The 20,835-nt window shown below is 29.1% G+C and overlaps 1 long non-coding RNA gene across 1 annotated transcript; it reads right to left on the bottom strand.

The window, feature by feature from the left end:
- Window positions 1-7,777: 7,777 nt before the first annotated feature.
- LOC142330051 (uncharacterized) lies at window positions 7,778-11,516 on the bottom strand. Its single transcript, XR_012757658.1, has 2 exons — window positions 11,257-11,516; window positions 7,778-9,007 (listed from the first exon to the last, which is right to left on the bottom strand). It is a non-coding gene; the product is annotated as an uncharacterized LOC142330051 (long non-coding RNA).
- Between the last annotated feature and the right edge of the window lie 9,319 nt (window positions 11,517-20,835).

Here is a 20,835-nt window from a genome sequence, read left to right as displayed (position 1 = left end):
CTCCATTTATTAGTGTTTGAACAAACAAATTAATATTAGTATAGTGGAACCAGGGCAGTTTTGTTATTTGACAAATATTTTTGGCCCGGAGTATGCATATAGTCATAATTTATTTCATATAAAATCATTTATAATAGATTTAACAATAAAAAAGCTGATTGGTAATTGATGTCAAGCTCTTAATAAATCGTAGTGTGCAGTATACTTTATTTTAGAGAGAAGACATCTTATGGAATTAACAGTATCATTGTTGAAATGGTACATTGGCAATATTATGTACTTTCAACATCCTAGCCCTCAAAGGGGAAGACACCTGATGATCCTGGTTAACATACCACCCCCTCCATTTCTAGCCAGAAGTTGCTTTACTGAAGGTCATCATCTTTTAGACCCTCTTAAACTTGATAACTCAACACAGTCATCAGTTTGGCGTCTTTCAGGCCACCGATGCAAATGCCTCGGCAGACATTTCTATCAGTGTATTTACACAATATACAACCGGCTCTTCCAATCACAACCGGCTACTGTAACTTACAACCCTCAACTATCAAATTAACCAATTTGTGATTGTGCGACCCGCACGCTATCCTCCAACATCAAAGGTTTCACACTAAAACTCTTTCCATATACAGAATCATCTTTTGCCTGTTCTACCGGTTGTAGAAATATTTTATAGCCGACAATTGCGGGTATTCAATCAGTGTTTTTTATTCAGCATAAAGAGAAGATTCAACAATCTATACGTACAATGAATCTAAAGCAAAAAAGGAGGTAAACAAAACAATATCATTCCTGCGACTTTTTACTGAAAATGTTTTAAACTCCAGTATAAAAACTGTTTTCATATTCAATCATTGTTTTCAAATTGATAACACTGTGAGACTGGGAAAGGGAAAATAAATTGGAAAAGAGAAAAAAATTAAGTGGTTCACCTGAATCTGATAGGTTTAGAATAGTTGATATAAAAATGATAAAGGTTTTTTTAAGAAAGGCATATGGGCCTGTAAAGGATCTTCCCTTGTTCAGAATAGACATAAGGTTTTTCCCTGTAAACTAACTTTAAAAAATTGCAAATCTTGTCATTTAAAAAGTTTTATCCCTTCATTGTTTTACCATTAGATGGTAATGAATTCCATAAATAAAATGAAAGAAAAAAACAAAAAATGGATTTATAAAATTCTCTGCCGGTAGTCTACATAATATTACATAAAAAAAATTATTTAAAAACAGTTTTATCAGTAAGTACCTGATCAGAGTTCGCTTCACTCACCTTCCTGTTGTATCTCATTCTCTTCGCCAATTGTTATATCTCTACTTAAATAAACACACATGTTTTCAAATCAAAACAATATCTATTTATTATAATATAATGAACAATGATGAAGAAACATTGAAATGCATATCGATAAAAACTGTCCACATAATCACTCCCATTCTCGATACATCGTTAGCTTATATCGATGTACACCAAATGTTTATAGCACTGGATCATCCACTATCTACGGGCTCGCTGAACACAATATACAGACTTTCAAGCAAAGGTTACTACAGGCAATGACTTCATTCAACACTTATTCAAAGGAAAATTCACGAAATCTTAATGCAATATAGATCTACACCCCTCTCATCTGGTAAATCTCCATCAGAATTATACCTAAAACGAAGATTACATATTAAACGAGACTGAAACCAACACAATCACCTTCCAATATCACTCCCAGTGTACATCAACTAAGCGTGGGAAATGAAATAACATAGTGGTACCTCTCCACTGGCAAACTAATGTAGAGACAAGGATCTGTAGTCCAGAAGCTGGAAAACTTCACTACATGATTAAGGTTGATGGTGTCAGATATTCCCTGAAGAGATACATTGATCAACTACTGCAAGGTGGAGGGTCTACTAACTACTTTGTGCGAGGTTACACCTACCTCGGTGTGTGTGTTTATTTATATAGGTGTGTGTTTATTTATATAGAGACATTCCCATCCAGCCACCATCTACATCCTGATTGTATTCATTATCCTTGTGCTTGTGAAAATAATACAATACATAGAAAATAGAAATGTAAAAACCATTTTCTCAATCACGTACAGTTTTTGTAAACATAAATGAATACTTAAAAATAGAATTTTCCATTGTGATAAAAGTTGAAATTTAAAGTAATCTATTAATTGTGATAATTAGTTTTAAATTATGAAATTTACAATAATTATTACATTATCTAGTCTTGTAAGTTTTATAAAAAAATATTTATTACCACGTACGTGGTAGTTTATGTAATGCAGCCCATAGTATTCTAAAATATTTATAAATTGTAAATTATAATGAAAAAGCAGTTTGTACCACCCTTAGCAACAATGGTTATATTATATAATATACAAAATTAATGTTTTATTATGTACAATATCCCTCAGTAAATTAGTAATTATTATTGTGATGTAATATTTATTATTATATTAGTAATATTAAATAAAAATTAATACTTTTATTATTATGAATTAATAATTTTTAGTAAACAGAAATTAAAATTTGGTAAACAAATTTATAAAATATGTTTCAATTCTGATTTTTAATATATCATCTAGACAAAAAATATAAATTATGACTCTAATCAATCAAACCAACTACTAAACATTTACATATTTAAAAAAAAATAAAAGATACAGGTGAAATTATTTGAAGGTAAAATTATTCAAATTTTACTGCAATAGAATGTATGAATTCCAAATGTATACAATTATATCGGTTTTAAAATAAAAGGAATATTGGGACTTCAATTTGTTGCAATATCTCTTGGATAAGATGTACAGTGCTTAATTTAAGGCTAGAATCAAAGAACAAAAAGAATAGTTTTAGTTGTGCGCATGGAGACTTGGAGACTTGACCCCATAAAATTTAATTATGATCTCATCGTATGTAATAAAGAATTAACAACTCTCATCTTTCAGCAAGAATTTTACCATTTTCTATCACAGACAAACCCAGATGCAATAGTATACACAGATGGTTCAAAGCGGAATGATACCGACGGAACTTATGTGTTTGCTGATATTACAAGCGTTTACAATTCTGAACTGTACGCCATCAATATGGCTTTGAACATCATTGTCAAAATATCATCACATCTTTAACCGCAGTGATTCGTGTAATGCTCCCCAAGCTTTAGAGGATTTATCTAGACATCTGTCGTTACTGATATTCATAGTACAATCTCTGAATTGAATCATCATTACACATAAGTGAATTTCTGCTAGATCCACGTGGTATCCATCCTGGGTAACAAATGAACAGATTCTGCTGCTAAAGATGCATGTACCTGACCACCATTCACCACTCAAGATACAACTACCGATTTTATTATAAACATTAAACATACTCTTCAAAGAAAGTACAAGCATTGGTGCAAGGACACAACAGAAGTGAAACTTCTTATGCAATATTATATGAATTATTGAAAAAACAACTAATAATCACCTTCGTCGACTTTAAAAGGGCCTATGATTGTATATACCGACCATCCATGCTGAATATTCTGGGAAACCTGGGCCTTCACCCACTGGATTGAGGCAAGGAGACGGCCTCTCACCACTCCTTTTTAAATGCGCCCTTGAATTTGTCATGAGAAAATGGTATGAAATAAATCCCAAAAATATAAAAATGGGTACTAAGAAAAACTCCATCACACTAAATTGCCTAGGATTTGCAGATGACCTCGCTCTTTTAGCAAATAATATTCAAGAAGCCAAAACACAAATCATGAGCCTTCAAAACCTAGCACAAAAGATAGGGCTTCATATCTCTTTCGAAAAAACTGAACTAATGGCCATAGATCCTCTGGTAATAAAGCACATTACGGTAAACAATCAGAAAATTAAAATAGTAAAACAATTTAAATATCTAGGGAAAATAATAACTTATAATTTAAATGAAAAAGTGACATGGCAAAACAGGACAAATAAAATGATTAAATCCCAAAAATTAACTTGGTCAACATATAACAAAAAATCCCTTTTTTCTAAAACAAAACTTAAACATTATAAAACTGTAGTACAGCCAGAAGTCACCTACGGAAGCGAGACTCTTTTCAAAATCACTCAGAAAAACCGAATTGAAAAAATTCTGAAAATAGAGAGAATTGTCAGAACGTGTATCAATAAAAAACACCAAAAAGAAGGCCGATGGTGGATTGTGCCAAATGAGGTGGTGTATCGAGAAATAGAGCCTGTTACTGATACTATGCGGGAAAAAAATCTCTTTGGTCATCTCATAAGGACACCGGAAACAAGACTGTCAAGAAATATCATTGAAAAGCTCTGGTTCCAAAAGCTAGAAGTAGGATGGATCAAAGAAATTAGAGAAGATATGAAAGAATTGGGAATTTCCCTGACTGACCTACAGAATAAAACTGGAAAAATTACAAAGCTAAAAGATAAAAGCATTAGATTTAAACAAAAGACAGACAAACGACAAAATACAACGAAGAGGGTGTTTACGGATGAAGAAAAGAAAGCAAGATCTGAAAAATAATGTAAACTAAATAATGTATACACATTATTTGTAAAATAATGTATACACGAATGATAAAGTTTTTTATTAATAAGAAATCTGAACTAAAAATAAATTAACATATAAAAAATATTTATTTACATAAAACATAGAAAAATTTCAACATAATATCGAAGTTTAATCATTGCATTTTATCACAGAAATTATTGGTTTGTCGTAACTTAAGTAGATTTTATTCTATTTCTAGCAAGCATACGCTTTCTTAAAGATACGATTTGATATTCATTTTTTCTCCATCATGTCAAATTATAAGAGAAAAAAATTAAATGAAGAAAACAGAACATTTAATGTAGAGTGGGAGTTAGAACTTTTCGTTACTTCTGTGAAAGATAAAATGGTGTGTTTGTTGTGCAATACAATATTAACTACTTTGAAAAAGGCAAATGCAAATAAACACTATTTGACTCGTTAAACATAATTATTTTAATTTAGAAGGTGAATCTTGACAAGCTGCGCTTTAGAAATTGAAAAATGAAAAGCATCAGCAGGCGTTTTTTTGTGCTTTTGTAAAGAAAAATACCACTCCAATTGACGTTACTTATAAAATAGCACATATACTTGGAAAAAGAGGCAAACCAATTAGTGATGCAGAAATTAGAGAATGTGTTGTTGAAGTGGTGGGTATGTTAGATCCAGAAAAATTTGATAAATACAAACAATTGCCTCTTTCATGAAAAACTGTAACAGATCAATAGCAAGAATTAGCTGAAAATGTATCACAACAACTTCGTACAATTATACAAAATGAAGATGTTTACTTTTCAATTGCTTTAGATGAAAGCACAGATAAAACGCAAGTTTTACGTTTTATTCGTGCTGTAACTGAAGATTTTCAGTATTACGAAGAACTTCTTCCACTGGGTACACTAACTGGAAGAACTCACAGATTTGACATTTTCGAAAACTTCAGAGAAGTATGTCATCGATTACAATTAAATGTCAGTAATTTAGCCAGTGTCTGCACTGATGGTGCACTTTCCATGAGAGGTAAAAAAGAAGGATTTGTTGCTTTATTAAAACAGGAAAACTTAAACTTGAAAAAATTGACTTCATTTCAATGTATTTTGCATTAGCAAAATCCATCATTTTGCAAGACGTTCTGGATAGAACTATTGCGATTGTCAACTATATTTGTGTAAGTGCAATGTGTTATAGTGAATTTAGGCAGATGCAAACTTTAGACTAGGAAAACGTAGTGTTAATCTACTGCACTACTGCAATAACAGGTAGGCTATCAAGAGGGCAGGTTTTGATAAAAGTTTTAATTTTATGACGACAAATTTTAAACTTTTATCAAGAACAAGAAAAATGTGATCTATCAGATGAAGCATTGAAAGATTGCATCTTTTTCTGATGTCAAGAAAGAAGCCGTAATAAAAAAGAGAGTCCGACAAGGATGTTCCCTATCCCTGTACTTTTTAAACTTTACATAGAACTAGCAGTTAATGATGTTAAAAACCGATTTAGATCGGTGCAAGGTGAAAAGATAAAGATGCTACGATTTCCTGATGATAGTAATTCTTACCGAGAGTAAAAAAGATTTAGAAGAAATAATGAATGGCATAGATGAAGTCCTGCACAAGAACTACTGCATGAAAATAAACAAAAATAAACAAGAACAAAATGAAAGTGATGAAATGTAGAAGGACCACTGAATATAAAAATAAGAAGAAAAAAGATTACAGAAGCAGAAGAATCTTATTCTTTGGGAAGTAGAATCACTAAAGATGGACAAAGTAGGAATGACATAAAATGCTGAATAGCACAGTAGAAATGAAATATATTTCAGTCAGAAATATAATTTGCTTACATCAAAAATTAATTTAAATGTTAGAAAAACATTTTTGAAAGTATATGTTTGGAGCATAGCTTTATATGAAAGTGAAGCTTGGACGATTGTAGTACCTGAGAAAAAAAGATTAAAAGCTTTTGAAATGTAAAACAAAACAATTTTAATATTTTACGGCATGGTAAAATGAAGCATATATATGAAATGTGGCAAAAAAATCCAAGTGTTTCAAAAAAATAACATTTTTCAAAACATTGCTATCTCGCTCATATATATCTGCAGAACACTTCACGCAGTGTAAATTTCAGAATGGTTAATAATGGCGTCAATGCACATGATTTGTACCTATTTTGAAAATTCATAACTTTATTCAGAATCAAATTTTGAAATGTTTACTCTAGTTTGTTCTTATATAGACTTATATATATTATGTGGAAAAATTAAGATTTTTGTCCCAAGCCTGTCAACACAGATAAAAAGCTAAAACTTTCAAAAGTTTAAATTTTTAATAATAATAAAAAAAGAATGAAAAGCTTTTCAGTTCTTACTCAAGCTACGGTGAGTATGGTACCTTATGTAATAATAATTTAAAAAAAAATAACTTGATATTTCACCCCTTCATTGCAATATCATTTTTATAGTGACAATATCCTGAAACAGTAACATTTCTGCAAAGTCTATAATAACAAAACTACTTGCTTTATAAAAAAAAAAAATGATATTGATATAACTATCTTTTTATAGTGACTTAATATATTTTTAGTAATATTTAACAAATACGCTTGTTTTTTTCTCAGTTCACTCCCCATCCTAAATCTGCATTAAGAAGCTTCGCTTCAAAAAATTATTTTTGATGTAAAATAATACGCAGTGTAATAACAAACTAAAATCATTTTATGTAAATAATATATCTAAACTGTTATTACTCTATTATTATATGTTATAAAAGCCTGTTTTACAATACTGAAAAGAAATCAAAACTACTTACCCTTTAATGAAACAGTTTTTATAAATTACGTGTTAATTTTACAACCATGAAGTATTTATAATGAACATATCTTTTTAAAAGTATTATAAGTGGTGATTTTGTTTTTTTATGAGAAAAAAATTGTAAATTACAGCATATGTTAAAAAGTAAAATTGATGCAAATGTAAAAAAAACACTCAATATAGCACTAAATTACTCAGTAACTCTGAATATAATTTCCCTCAATGCTCTTGGCATATTTCAGTGGCTAAGGATCTTAGCAGACAATATCATCAAAAACAAAGAAGATACTTATAAATGATAAATAAAAAAACAAACTTATTTTAAAGTAAGTAAATACATTTTGCAAATAAAATTTTTCATGGTTAATAATATTAAATGAGGGAATGGATCGGGAGACCACAGAAAACTATAAATAAAGATATAATAAATGCATACAAAAAATAACTTTACTAAAAATTACCAAATAAATCAGAAATTAAATGTTTTTGGCTAAGTATAATTATATACCAAACAAAAATTATCTGTTAAACAATAAACCATATTCAGTAATTAAATAAGAAAATTCAAATACATAAAAACAATGGAACCTGTACAGGAGTTGAAGGGAATCTTTGACAGAAAATAAAAACCAAACAAAAAATCCAATAGCTTAACAAAAATATTAATTCTAATTATTAATACTACTGTTTTGTGAAAAAGCATTTGAGAAAAACAGTATCAAAGACAACTCTCATTTGTGAACTTTACATATCTACACCGCTTTTGCTGAATCGGTGGAATTCCTAAGGATCTACCAAAATATCTGATCGGTATGGTTCTCGGCTTAATATGTTCATAAATGTTATTCACATACTATAAACCAGAGTAATAGAAAAATCTACATTTTATTTTTTTTAAAGAAGTTTATAACCTAGGCTGGCCTCTGTGGTGAGAGTTCTAGTGTCTCACTCTTTAATCCCAATGTCCTGGGTTCAAATTCAGTCAGGTGAGGTATAGTATTTTTAACAGTGTAAAAATTGCTATTTCATCTCATCCTCTGAGGTGGTATTAATATATCAACCTTAATCAATCTTAATATATGATTTTTAATGGTCAAAACCATTCTCTAATATTGATATTTCTTTTTAAAGTGTAGCTCTCGTTAAAAATTTTTGACAAACGTTACAAACAATTTTTCTCTTGGTGTGTAAATTAATATGCCTCTTTAAATTACAAAGATCTTTTAAGGTTTGTAAAAAACCTTTTGAGAGAAGTTACAGACATAATTTTTCTTTTTCGTATGAAACTTATTTTTTCCTCTTTTGTATGGGTATTAAGAAGTGTCTAAAGTGTCTTTGAAGTAATGTAATTTTAAAGTAGATTAAAACTTTTCTGACAAAATTTTCATTATGAGTAGTAGGTGGGTTTTTAAATCATTATCATGAATGAGAGACTTTATTTTTTCTTTAAATAAAATTTACATCTGAATCTTTTCATCGCAACATTCACAAACCAATTTCTTTCCTTTCTGAATAGGCAACTACTTATATTTTCGACTAAATTTTCTTCTGTTGTTACATCATCACCATATGCACACTTACATTTTTTTTTTTTTATAATTCCATCACGCACAGAATTATTTATGGATTGCAACGCTTGGTACTTCCCTTGATAGTAACCTGTAAAATTAAAAATAATTAATAATTACCAAAGGTCAATTATTAAGAAATCTGTAATAATACAGATTTTTTAATGTCTGACAGAACAATAATGGCATCATCATGGAGCTCGCTGTTACAAGGCACACGTAACATTTTCGACATTTGAAAACTTTGCTGTTCCTCAGATTCCTGCAGGATACAGTTTCCAACACCAGGGCACTGGGGTGCACAGTATGGGAATCAGTGTATTAGAGAATAATAATACATTAGCAAGACATCTTTTCATCGATATTAAAAACCTTTTAAAAGAAGGCTGTGTTCATCCTTAGCCAGATTATGAAACTCAGATTTTTAACACCAGATTATTTGACTGACTAATCCTTCCTTTTTTAATTTTTATTTATTTTTATTAAAACGTTTCATATATATATATATATATATATTTGCATACATTATCAGTCGTGTATGTTATTAATCTAATCAGTTAATAATATTACGGCTGTAAGTGTCGTTTCTCAAAGCCCTGATGGATCGACAAATGGGTTACTACAATGGAAGCTAAAATCGGTATTCTGAAATCCTTTGTATGATTACTTTAGCATTGATGCATCGGCTCAACAAATGAAAAAAGGATTAAAGCGATTAAAGTCTACATTAATTGTTTATAAGAAACAAATGAAATAATGTTAATGTAAATATATAAATATACAAAAATCATCATTAAATAATTCACAATTCAGAGGGTGCTAATGAAAATTATTTTAAGCATATATTTGTGTATATTTTGTTCAGAATGCGGTTCAATTGAATCGTTTAAAACGATTCAGGAATTCAGGCCCTTACTTGTAAAATGAAGATTGTGTTGAGTTATACAAAAACAGCAGAACTGCTGTCCGGTTCAATTTAGATGGGATATTGTTATTTTATTTAAAATGTGACAATTTTTTTTTGCAAAGAATTGCATATTCATAAATAAACACAAGATAAAAATAAGATATTTAATTTTCTAAATATAGGTCTACACGCATACTTATAAACACCAGTAAACACCAGAGAATGATATGAACCCTAACAGGCTAAGAACATTTCATAGCAAAGAACATTTGCTATGAGAAAGAATTTCAAAATATCTGTTTCCAAGAAAAACAAAAGAAATAACAGGACTAGGCTGAAGAATTACAGCAGACTTTTTTTAACGATAAGAAATGAATTTTGTACTGTATTATTAAATCATGCCAACCGTGATCAGGATTCAAACCTTCTCGATAAAGTTCATGATCGCTGTCACAGATGGCAACTTCGATGAACTGTAGTAATACCGATGAAATCTTAGCTACTATCGTGAAAAAAAATTTTTTACATTAAAATAGAAACAGTAGAAATGATAGGTTATCTGTTATTTGCTACAATTTGTAAAGTAAAAATACAGTAGTAAGTTAATAAACCTAAACTTTAGAAATTATATAAATAAGAAATTTCCTGTTATCTGTTATTTGCTACAGTACAAACTAAAACTTTGCTTCATTAACATGCCAGCAAAATTTTTTAACCAGTGCTTAACAGTTTTCCATTCTTTACAATTAAAGAAAAAAAGAAACCTACATTTTGTTCATAACCACATCTATGAACAAACGAACGTATACCTTGATAAAAATTGGAGTGTGAATTTTGCTTCTATAAGTAGGAGCTTAATAAAATACATTTTTTTTAAATACAGATTTATCAGTTAAAATTCTACTTTCAAACTATACAACAAAACTGTTTTCTTATAACTAAACGCTTACAAGAAATATTATGCTTCCACTGAAATTTTAGATTTTTTTACAAAATTTGAAAAATCTTTCCACCAATTTATTTAAGATGCCTCAAGGATTTTCTTTTGTGTAAATAAATATTATTCTATCATTTTTAAATAATACTAATTAAAAGATAATTAAAAAGAAACTGATTTATCTGCATCTTGTTCAGAATGTACGTAAATTAATTTCCAATTGCGACTTCTAAATTGTGAATCAATTTGTGGTAATTTTTTTAAATCAAATCTTTCTTATTATAATCTGGTTATATTAATATAACCAGATATAATATATATTATATTAATTATCTTACACTGATTTCTGATTGATCTGTATAATATATTATTCTGATCAGAATAAAGACTAATTTATTTACTTAGTGGAAATGAAATAAAATATTTTATACGGTTAGGATACACTAAATGACAATAATTATGTTCAAACTTGGATAATTCTAACATTGTTACTTACTTGTATGAGCAGTAATGATAATGATAATATATATTTACCACTCATAGAGTGAAATTTCTGGTTGTTGTATTAGATGGCAACCTCTTAGGATTCCTATTCTTTTGCTTTAATAAAACTTGTACCCATGACTATATTATGTTTATGAATATTCTTATCCGAAATATGTCATCTGTTTTTGAAGGAGGCTCCTTCAAAAAGTCAAAATAATAAGTTTCTAGGATGGGTTGTTAGATCGTTAAAACTTGTAAACCATCATTAGTTAGTTACATTACTAACCTAAACGGAGTTATTTATTTTGTAAATAAGAATATTGCCAACAGAAAACAACAAAAATCAAAATTGAATCCCCGTTAACACAGAAGTTCAAATTTTATTATTTGTTATCTCTTTTTTTTTACAAATTTTTTCTACAAATATTAAATATTTTTAAAAAAATAATGGAGGATAAAAACCGAGGATAATTAAACAATTTCTTATAATATTATCTACAAGTGTCTCTATATGCGAGTGAGGCTTGCTTGGCTAATTTTATTGTAAAACAATTGTCAACAATGAACTGTTCTGATCAAGGCCGGGAGAACAATACATCATAAACGAGTTATTTCATTAGTCTGTGATTTCCACTAAAATTTATTCAACTTGGATGTCTTAGATGATTTAATGTCAGTTTATATTATAATTATTATGCAATAATAATTTAATTATAAATTATATAATTAACACAATAAAAGTATACAACCTAAAAAAGTGCAAGAGCAATCAGATAGTAAAAAATTAAAATTTATTGTTTAAACATTATATCAGGCAAACAGGATGTATAATCTAATCAACATATTCTGAGAACAAAAACTACCCCACTTAAATAACCGTGAATGTAATTTTTTTAGTGACGTTTTATTGCCCAGTGTGACCAACAGCAGTTGAGTGAGTAAAAATTAATCAGACCATCACACTAGTCATAAACATATATACATACATACATACATACATACATAACATGAACGGTATTTATAAAAGTTTCCACGTCACCTACGAACAATTGATCTAAAAACCAAGCGTACTAACCGCATGCAGTAGATCAGCTGCTTTTGATTAATTGTTGTAGGTAAATAAAAACATTTATTTTTTTTTTACTATTTAACCGTTTTCTTTGTTTTTCTTTGTTCTTTGTGGTATTCTCTGCTTTGGCTATGAAAGGCCAACAACACGAGCAGCCAGTGTTACCAGTGTTATTTAAATTTTGAATGTTAATATTTCATTTATAATCTTTTCTACAGCTTCAGAAGTTATTAAAAATAAAATAATTACGTAAACAATTTTTATTTATAATTTATTTATAAACAAGCAGAAGCAGAAAAATCATTTGTTAAATTTTCTTCTATGTTGTTTCATTGTTGAGAAGTTATATAAGAGGTACTATACACAGTTTTTGAAAGACATTATTAACTTGAAGTTTGTATGTCAAAACACTTCTGTTTAATGTCCTTTTGAAGTCTCATACCAAAAAAAATAGATCATTTTGAGGTAGAAAATATAAAATATATATATTTCATTTTTTATATATTTATTTCATTTCATTTCAACAGTTGTACAGGAGAGATTTACTTTCATCTAGACAAGACAAACTTCAGTAAACACTAGATATAGTGTGCTGCTCAAACATTTCAAGTAACATTAAAAAAGAAGTAATTATAGGTAGGTAAACCTTTAGGATTTAGGTAGGTAAGACAGAAATCTACCTCCATATACAACACTCTGGACTGAAGAGATAAATAAGGATGCAATTATATTCAATTATTGGCATAATATACATTTAATCTATTTCACCTAAAGACCATAAAGTAGAACACCTTTCTCCAAATACAATTCCATAACATTTTTGAAACACAACATAATTTTTAAATTACTTATATCAATAAATATATTACTTATAATCAATTACTTATATTTTCTATATATTACTTTTTTCTATTTCTGGAAGTAAATAATAACAGGAAAAATTTAATCGTTAATTAAAATAAAAGGCCTGAATTCATTATAGAGACAGACCCTTTCACAATAAATCTAAGCAAATTTTGAAACTTTTTATTTTATAATTATATTTATATTTCATGATAACTAAGAGATCCTGTTACTACGTAAAAGTTGTAAAGCTGTAAAATAAAACACGTTCAAAATTGATTTCTCATTTGATACTGGAACTTTTTTTTTGTAACATTTTTAACCGCTTAGAGGAACTGGTAATTTTGCCTTGCAGATATTGCCTCAGTCGACCCTAAGTGACATGGCTGTAACATTTGTCAATGTTAATTTTCTATATATTTTCAGTTAATACAACGGTAAAAGTATTATTCAGATTTGCCTGGCGGTTCATAAGTTTTATTAGAACCCGATCAATAATTAGAAACAAACACATAGGCACTGTGATTTACAAATAAATAAATAATCATACGCTACAGATATATTAAAACATACCGGCAGTGAATAATCTCTCCATGATTGTTTTAAACACTATATATAAATAAAAATGATCTGAAGAAAACTTCCAATAACTCAGAAACATCACGGTGTAATTCAATTTTCAAAATTTCCTTCTAACTACCTGAAATATAATACAAAATATAAAAATATTTTATTGTTTTATTTTATAAAAAATATTTATAAATATGAAAAAAAAATGCTTATACATACATCAAATAGCAAAGGAAAGTAATAGCGTTATATTTTAGAAAGCCTTTCTACAATCAACAGGTGCTTTAACCATTAGGCTTGCGTAAATACTGTATAAAATACACAATTCTTAAATTCACAAACAATATTTGCCTACAAGATTAACTTTAAACTTTAAAAACATCAGCGAAACAACAATTCCAAAAGAAGGTTAAAGAAAAGAGGGCAGTGAGAAACCATTGATGGAGAAACCACATTATGAAGTAAACACTCTAATGATAAATGTAAATAATAAATGATTTTACATTGACCGGTCATAAAATTGTACAAATGCTGCGACTAAAAAATTAAAAAATTCCAGCACTATAAAATAAAATCCTTGAGTTTTGACTGCAGTCAAAACTCAAGGATTTTATTTTATTTCTACAAACACTTTAAAGGTTGTCCCTTGTTTTTACTATTATACTGATTATACTAAATCATGGATAGTGGTGCTCTTTGGTGGTTGGCATCTCAGGAATGTATTCACCTCATTCATACGCTTTTTTTTTAAATTTCAAGTTTTTTAATAAAAGTTTTGTATAGACTCATATAAATAAAAGGGCAGCATGGATCCCTATCCAACACAATGTTAACTAACATTGGTACACTTACCAATTGTAAGTGTGCGATTGTAAGTTCACGGAGAGTACATTTATCGGTCTCCAAATCAAAACTATGCTTAAGGATATAACTTTTCAGGATAAATTTAGGGAATGTGAATTAGCTGCATGGAAGTCCTTCAAAGACATTGATTAGGCATTTTTGTGGCAACAGAAATCATGAAAACTATGTTTTTATTGTTAATAAGCGGTTAAAAACCTACAAACATTTAGCATGTAGGATGTTATTAAAAATTCATTTCCTACACTCCCACGTAGACTTTTATCCTGAAAATTTGAGCTTTGTCAGTGATGAGAGCGTTTCCGGCAGGATATTCTGACTGTGGAGCATCATTACCAAGGAAGATGGGATCCTGAAATGACGGTTGACTATTGTTAGGTTTTATTTAGAGAAAACGAACAAACATCGTAAAAGGGAAAACATTTGTCAACGTATTTTAAAAATTTGGTTCCGATGATGTAAATGAAAAAACTGTATCGAATATATTTCAATTCATCTGTATTTCAATAAACAGAAATTTAGCCGATTTAAACAAATTATAAATGAATAAACACAAATAATAACTTTTTTGAAATATTGTTATCACACTGATTATGCATTAATCGGTATAGTATGCATCTAAAAATGCGATGTATTACACAAAATTTTATTATTTTTGAATTCAGCACCCAAAATTTGTTAAAATCACCATGTACAATTCTAGATATACATATATTTTTTTTTATGTTTTGCTGCGTTTTAAAAATTCTGTTAGACATTTGCTGTACTTACTTTTGATTCAATCCGGATTTGAAACTACGGTTTCAAATTTTCTTTATCTTTCATAGTCATTTTCCACTTTCAATATTACATTTGAGAATCGGTAACCTTTTTTTTTGTCACAGCTTCCGTGAGTTTGAAAGTACCTCCAGTACGGAACCTACAACTCAAAATCACTTGGCAAAAAGATTAGTAATGTACATAATATGAATAGCTAATTTTTTTTTTTTTTTTTTTTTTTTTGTTTTGCGTAGGAGGAGGGAAAAGCTCTAGCAGCCACCGTCTGCGCCCGCAACAGACGGTAGTGTCGGGCTCGCACCGACTAAAAACCCTCCCCCTTTATGAAATAGGAACTGGACCTAACCACAAGGCACACGGTTGTGTGCCAAATACATTGAAAAAATTATATTCTATCCATGGGGAAACCTACTGGGACCCTATTAGGGATTGGGATCGCGGACGCGACTTAACTAAGTAATAATAAAATAATATCTACGTTGAACCTGAAAAAAACATACACAACATATACAAAATTTTACATCTATTTTCATAAAACTTAATTTATACTACTTGTCTAAGTAATTCTAATGTAAAATTTACGTCGAACCTGAAACAGAACATACAAAAAAGTACACATAAAAAATTCCTACAGATAAGTTCCTATCAGGGAACCCTACTGGGACTTGGACCTACCGCGATTTTATATTAATATTATACTATCAACTTAAAAACTACACAACTTATTTTTAACATGCAAATTTATAATATTAAACAATAATAACAAAATGTAAAATTTATGTCGAACCTGAAACAGAAACACATACACAAAAAATACACATAAAAAATTCCTACAGATAAGTTCCTATCAGGGAACCCTACTGGGACTTGGGACCTACCGCGATTTTATATTAATATTATACTATCAACTTAAAAACTACACAACTTATTTTTAACATGCAAATTTATAATATTAAACAATAATAACAAAAGTAAATACCTTTAGTAGAAAATTATCCTACAGTAAAAGGGAGTACCGCAATGTAAGGAGGGCCACTTACATGGCAGCTCTCCCTTAGAATATTAAATGAACCGTAGAGTTACCTGAAACAAAAGAAAATAAGACAAATTCAATTAGCGGTTGTGAAATTAATATAGTTTAAATTTAATAAAGAAATAGAATCGCTAGCTAGGTAGGTACATAAGATAAGCTATACCCTCTTCCACTAGATAGATACCGAGAACACTGAATTTTTTACATCTCCGACATCGTTAGATATCCTGTGAGAAATCATTGAAAAACACCATTTTAATAGATCAAGGTGGAAGAAAATAAAGGAATAAAGTGATGTTAGAAAGGCGTAATCCACAAGGATCGCTAAACAAGACAACTCGCTCAAAGAAATTCTAAGCCACTTTTAAGGCAGCAGGGATTCCTCTCTTACAAGAACAGAGCGCTTTTACCAAGAATAGAAGCAAAAAAATTATTCTGAATTAAGATTCACCGATATAGAAGATGGTAGCAGATCTATATCGCATCCAGGAATGTGTGTTATATGAACCTATTTGGACGAGCTAAAATTTTCAGCTAAGAATAATGTCGAATGGTAACAAAAATCGACACAGGATGTCTGTTCAGTACACCATCTGATCCTTTTACTAATTTTTATATATATATTATTTTTTTAAATTATACTTAATATTTTTATAGAATGAACTGCATCATTTATTTTCTTATTATTTTTACAATTTTATATAGGTTTCCACTTGTTTTGATCGCTCTGGTATTTAAAATTCATGAAATATTTATTTATGTACCGTCTAATTTGAAAGTATATTCTACAACAAGTTTTGACAATGAGGTGCGAGCACGGTTTCATTCAATTTTCAAACCGCTGCCAGGCAAGAGATTCATCGCCAAAGCAAGCAAAACAATAAAGGACTAAACAAAATTTCTATGTCAAAAAAGAAAAAAAACTTGTGAAACCACTTCTAAATTTTCACACAGTATATCTTCTATTAAAATAATATGTTAAATGAAGATATCGCTTTGTTTCATCTATCAAAACCCCGTTCTCTATCTGTAAACGTACATAAAATTCATTTTTATTATAATTAAAAGTTTGGGGGTATCCAAGTGAAAAGATGACTGTCACGACAATAGTTTGATAATTATTTCATTCATTTTACACGATGAAATCTCTCAATATCAATCGTTTTTCATGACTATTCTTTACATTAGAAACAAATAATTGTTGTCAACAAAAAGAATAATTTAGTTAAATTATATATTGCATTTCAATTTTATTAACAACGATGAAAAAATCAAGTGATTTACTGCTAACCGATAAATACTCAAAATATTATTAGGAAGGTTAAAAATATGAATAACAGTCCCTTGAAATATAAGCCAACAAATGTACAAGATAATCTTATGAAGTTTCATTGCAGTAACTAACAAAATTCATAAAAATTTGTGTATATGTATATATATATATATATATATATAAAATTTTAACATTATATGAAATATAAACCACCTAAACACAGTAATTACATTACTTATACACTTACCTTATTTATTTCCAATAACTAGTTTGTGCAGTCAGTACCTTAAACCTTCAGTTTGTATTAAATTGTAACTTATTCTTTTTAATTGATTTGTATTTTTTTTTCATTATAAATATTTCCACAGCTACATTTATGTTCATAATATAATTTAAAATTTCACAACAAGTAACATTATAATTTATGTTAAAAAAGAGAACTCATTAAAAAGAATAAGTTTTAATGCGATAAAAACAGAATTTAATACAGACTGAAGATGCAGGGGTACTGCGAAAAACAGTCAGTGCAAACTTATATGGCAAGTTTATTTTACCTAATTACTGTGTTTTGGTGGTTTATATTTCAAATAAAATATATATGAGAGACAAATTAGGATTTGACCGGATACTGGCACTTCTCTATATGTAATGCTACTAAGTTTCGTCTCTTTATTATTCTGATGTTTCCTTTATTGCATTTATATTGTAATTTGCCACACAAAATTTCTGTGTCCCAAATGACATTGAATATCAGATCTACCTAAAATTTTTTAAAAAAGTTAGAAATAAAAATAACTGCAGTATCACTAATGTCCTGACCTTCTCTTTTTCTGTTTAGCCTCTGGAACCACCGTAAGATATTACTTCAGAGGATGATATGTATGAAAATTTAAATGAAGTGCAGTCTTGTTCAGTCTCAGGTCAACCATTCCTGAAATGTATGGTTAATTGTAACCCTACCGTGAAAGAACACAGATATCCACAATCTAGTATTCAAATCCATTTAAAATCTTTACTAGGATTTGAACCTTACAACTCTCGACTTTGAAATCATTTGACTTGCAATGACGAGTTAACGACTAGACTAGACCGGTCGGGTAATGTCCTAACCCTGGCCCCTAGTACAAGTTAAGTGATAATGGCTGGTTGAAGCCACAGAGAAGCTCCATTACTTGGTCGTTCTAACTGAAGCTAAACATTACATAAACGGATGGAATCTTTTAATAAATACTAATATTATTGTGAAATATATATAATGTAGTAAAGAATTAATAGTACCTTAATATTATACCATTTGACTACACAGCTTTACATTCATCACCACGGCTAATCCAAGGATCAAATCCATCGAGCAGCTGAAAGAATCGATCGATCTGGTACTCTGAAGATGTAGGACGCAGGATGAAGTGAAATGAAGGATGAAGTGACGAAATGTTGAATATAACCCGGTAATCTGTATTATTTCAAGTCTCATTTTTATTTATAGTTTGTAAATTTTTATAGTGAGGAAGATAACGTTCACACTTTGATCTTGATCGCACTTTAATTTCACACTTTATTTACACCAATCACTTTATTTACCCCACAATTTCAGAATATGAAAAAGATAAAATAATTACATACTAAAAACCGGGGTCAGTTCACGCCTTTTTAATGTGCAAGGCAAATATATTACATATAAAAATTATTAAATTTTGAAGTAATTTGGATTACTGTTATGCTAGATGGATTTTTTCAAATAATCATTCTCCTTAGGTGTTTACCACAAAAAAATGGTAAATGTTGCAACTAAGTTAATTTTTTTAATAAAAAAATAAGCAAATAAAGTTAAATAATTTATTATGGCACCTCTAAAATCGGCTGACCCTGGTTTGAAAAAATTAAACTAACATGCAAGCATGCATCTTCTTTGAAGCAGGTGGCTGGCTGAACGCTGATTGGGAAAAGCAAAGGGGTATTCAAAATTTAAAATACTTCAAATAAGATAAAAAATTCTTAAAATTGTAATTAGATATAAATATGCTCTAACCTTCAATTTGATTAACACCTACCAAAAAAATTTAAGAAAAAGCTTATGTAATATAATAAATATAAAATATATATATATATATATAAATAAATATATATTATATCCTACGTGAACCAGATTTAAAAGCTACAGTTAATTAAGAAATTGCTTCTATATCTTTACTTATTTTTTAAATTTCTTGAACTAAATGATTAATTTTGTCAATGAAATGAATAAAATTTAAATAATTTATAAAAAGGGTAATTTTAAAAACCTACTAATTAATATTTCAAATAAAATTTTATAAAGCAATTAAAACTACAAAAGGAATTTTTACGTGATATAATACTAAAAAAAAATGTAAATTGATTTATAGGGAGGACTTCAGCCACTGGTCTGGTAGTGAAGTGATGAGCTGAAAAGACAAAGAAACATAATAAACATAGAGTAAATATAAATAAACTATATCACCCCCCAATATATAGACACATTTATATACACAGCACCCCCCAACCGAAACCCGATGAACGATATCGGGATGATGAAATACGGTAGCGACGCGGTTGACACGGTACGAATATTTTATGTACCCAGCACTCGCGAGAGCTATTCATTGCATACAACATAGATATTTAAAATGTCAATATGTAATCAAGAATAATAATTAAAAATAATTCTGTATCATATTAGGTACCTGATAAGCTAAGATGCGAATAATACACCCGGAACTGTGCAAGAGCACATCGAATCTCCTACCCGTTAAGGAAAAAGTTGAAATAATACACCCCGAACTGTGTCAGAGCATATCAGATTTGCTAGTGTTGATCAAAAATCTAAAATAATACACCCTGAACTTTGTCAGAGCATATCAGGTTTGCTGTATGTATAACACACTCTAATCTGTGTGTTTTTACAATTTCATAATTTGAAACTATTTCTAAAAATGAAACCGAATTAGAAGATTGAACTAGGGAAATATATGAGTTAACCAGAAGATTTTAGTTTTATAATTTCAACAAGAAAATATTATTGATTTGAAGAAATATAACTTAAGGGATTTTTGTATTATTTTCAATATTAAAAATAGAAGATTTTTCAAAGAAATCAATTACTCAGAGAGTTTTCAATCAATGAATTTACTTGTATTTTCCATAT

Source organism: Lycorma delicatula, chromosome 9, assembly GCF_047948215.1.
Source record: "Lycorma delicatula isolate Av1 chromosome 9, ASM4794821v1, whole genome shotgun sequence".
NCBI lineage: Eukaryota > Metazoa > Arthropoda > Insecta > Hemiptera > Fulgoridae > Lycorma > Lycorma delicatula.
The sequence above is the reverse complement of the archived record's forward strand: the minus strand, read 5'-3'. Positions and strand labels throughout refer to the sequence as shown.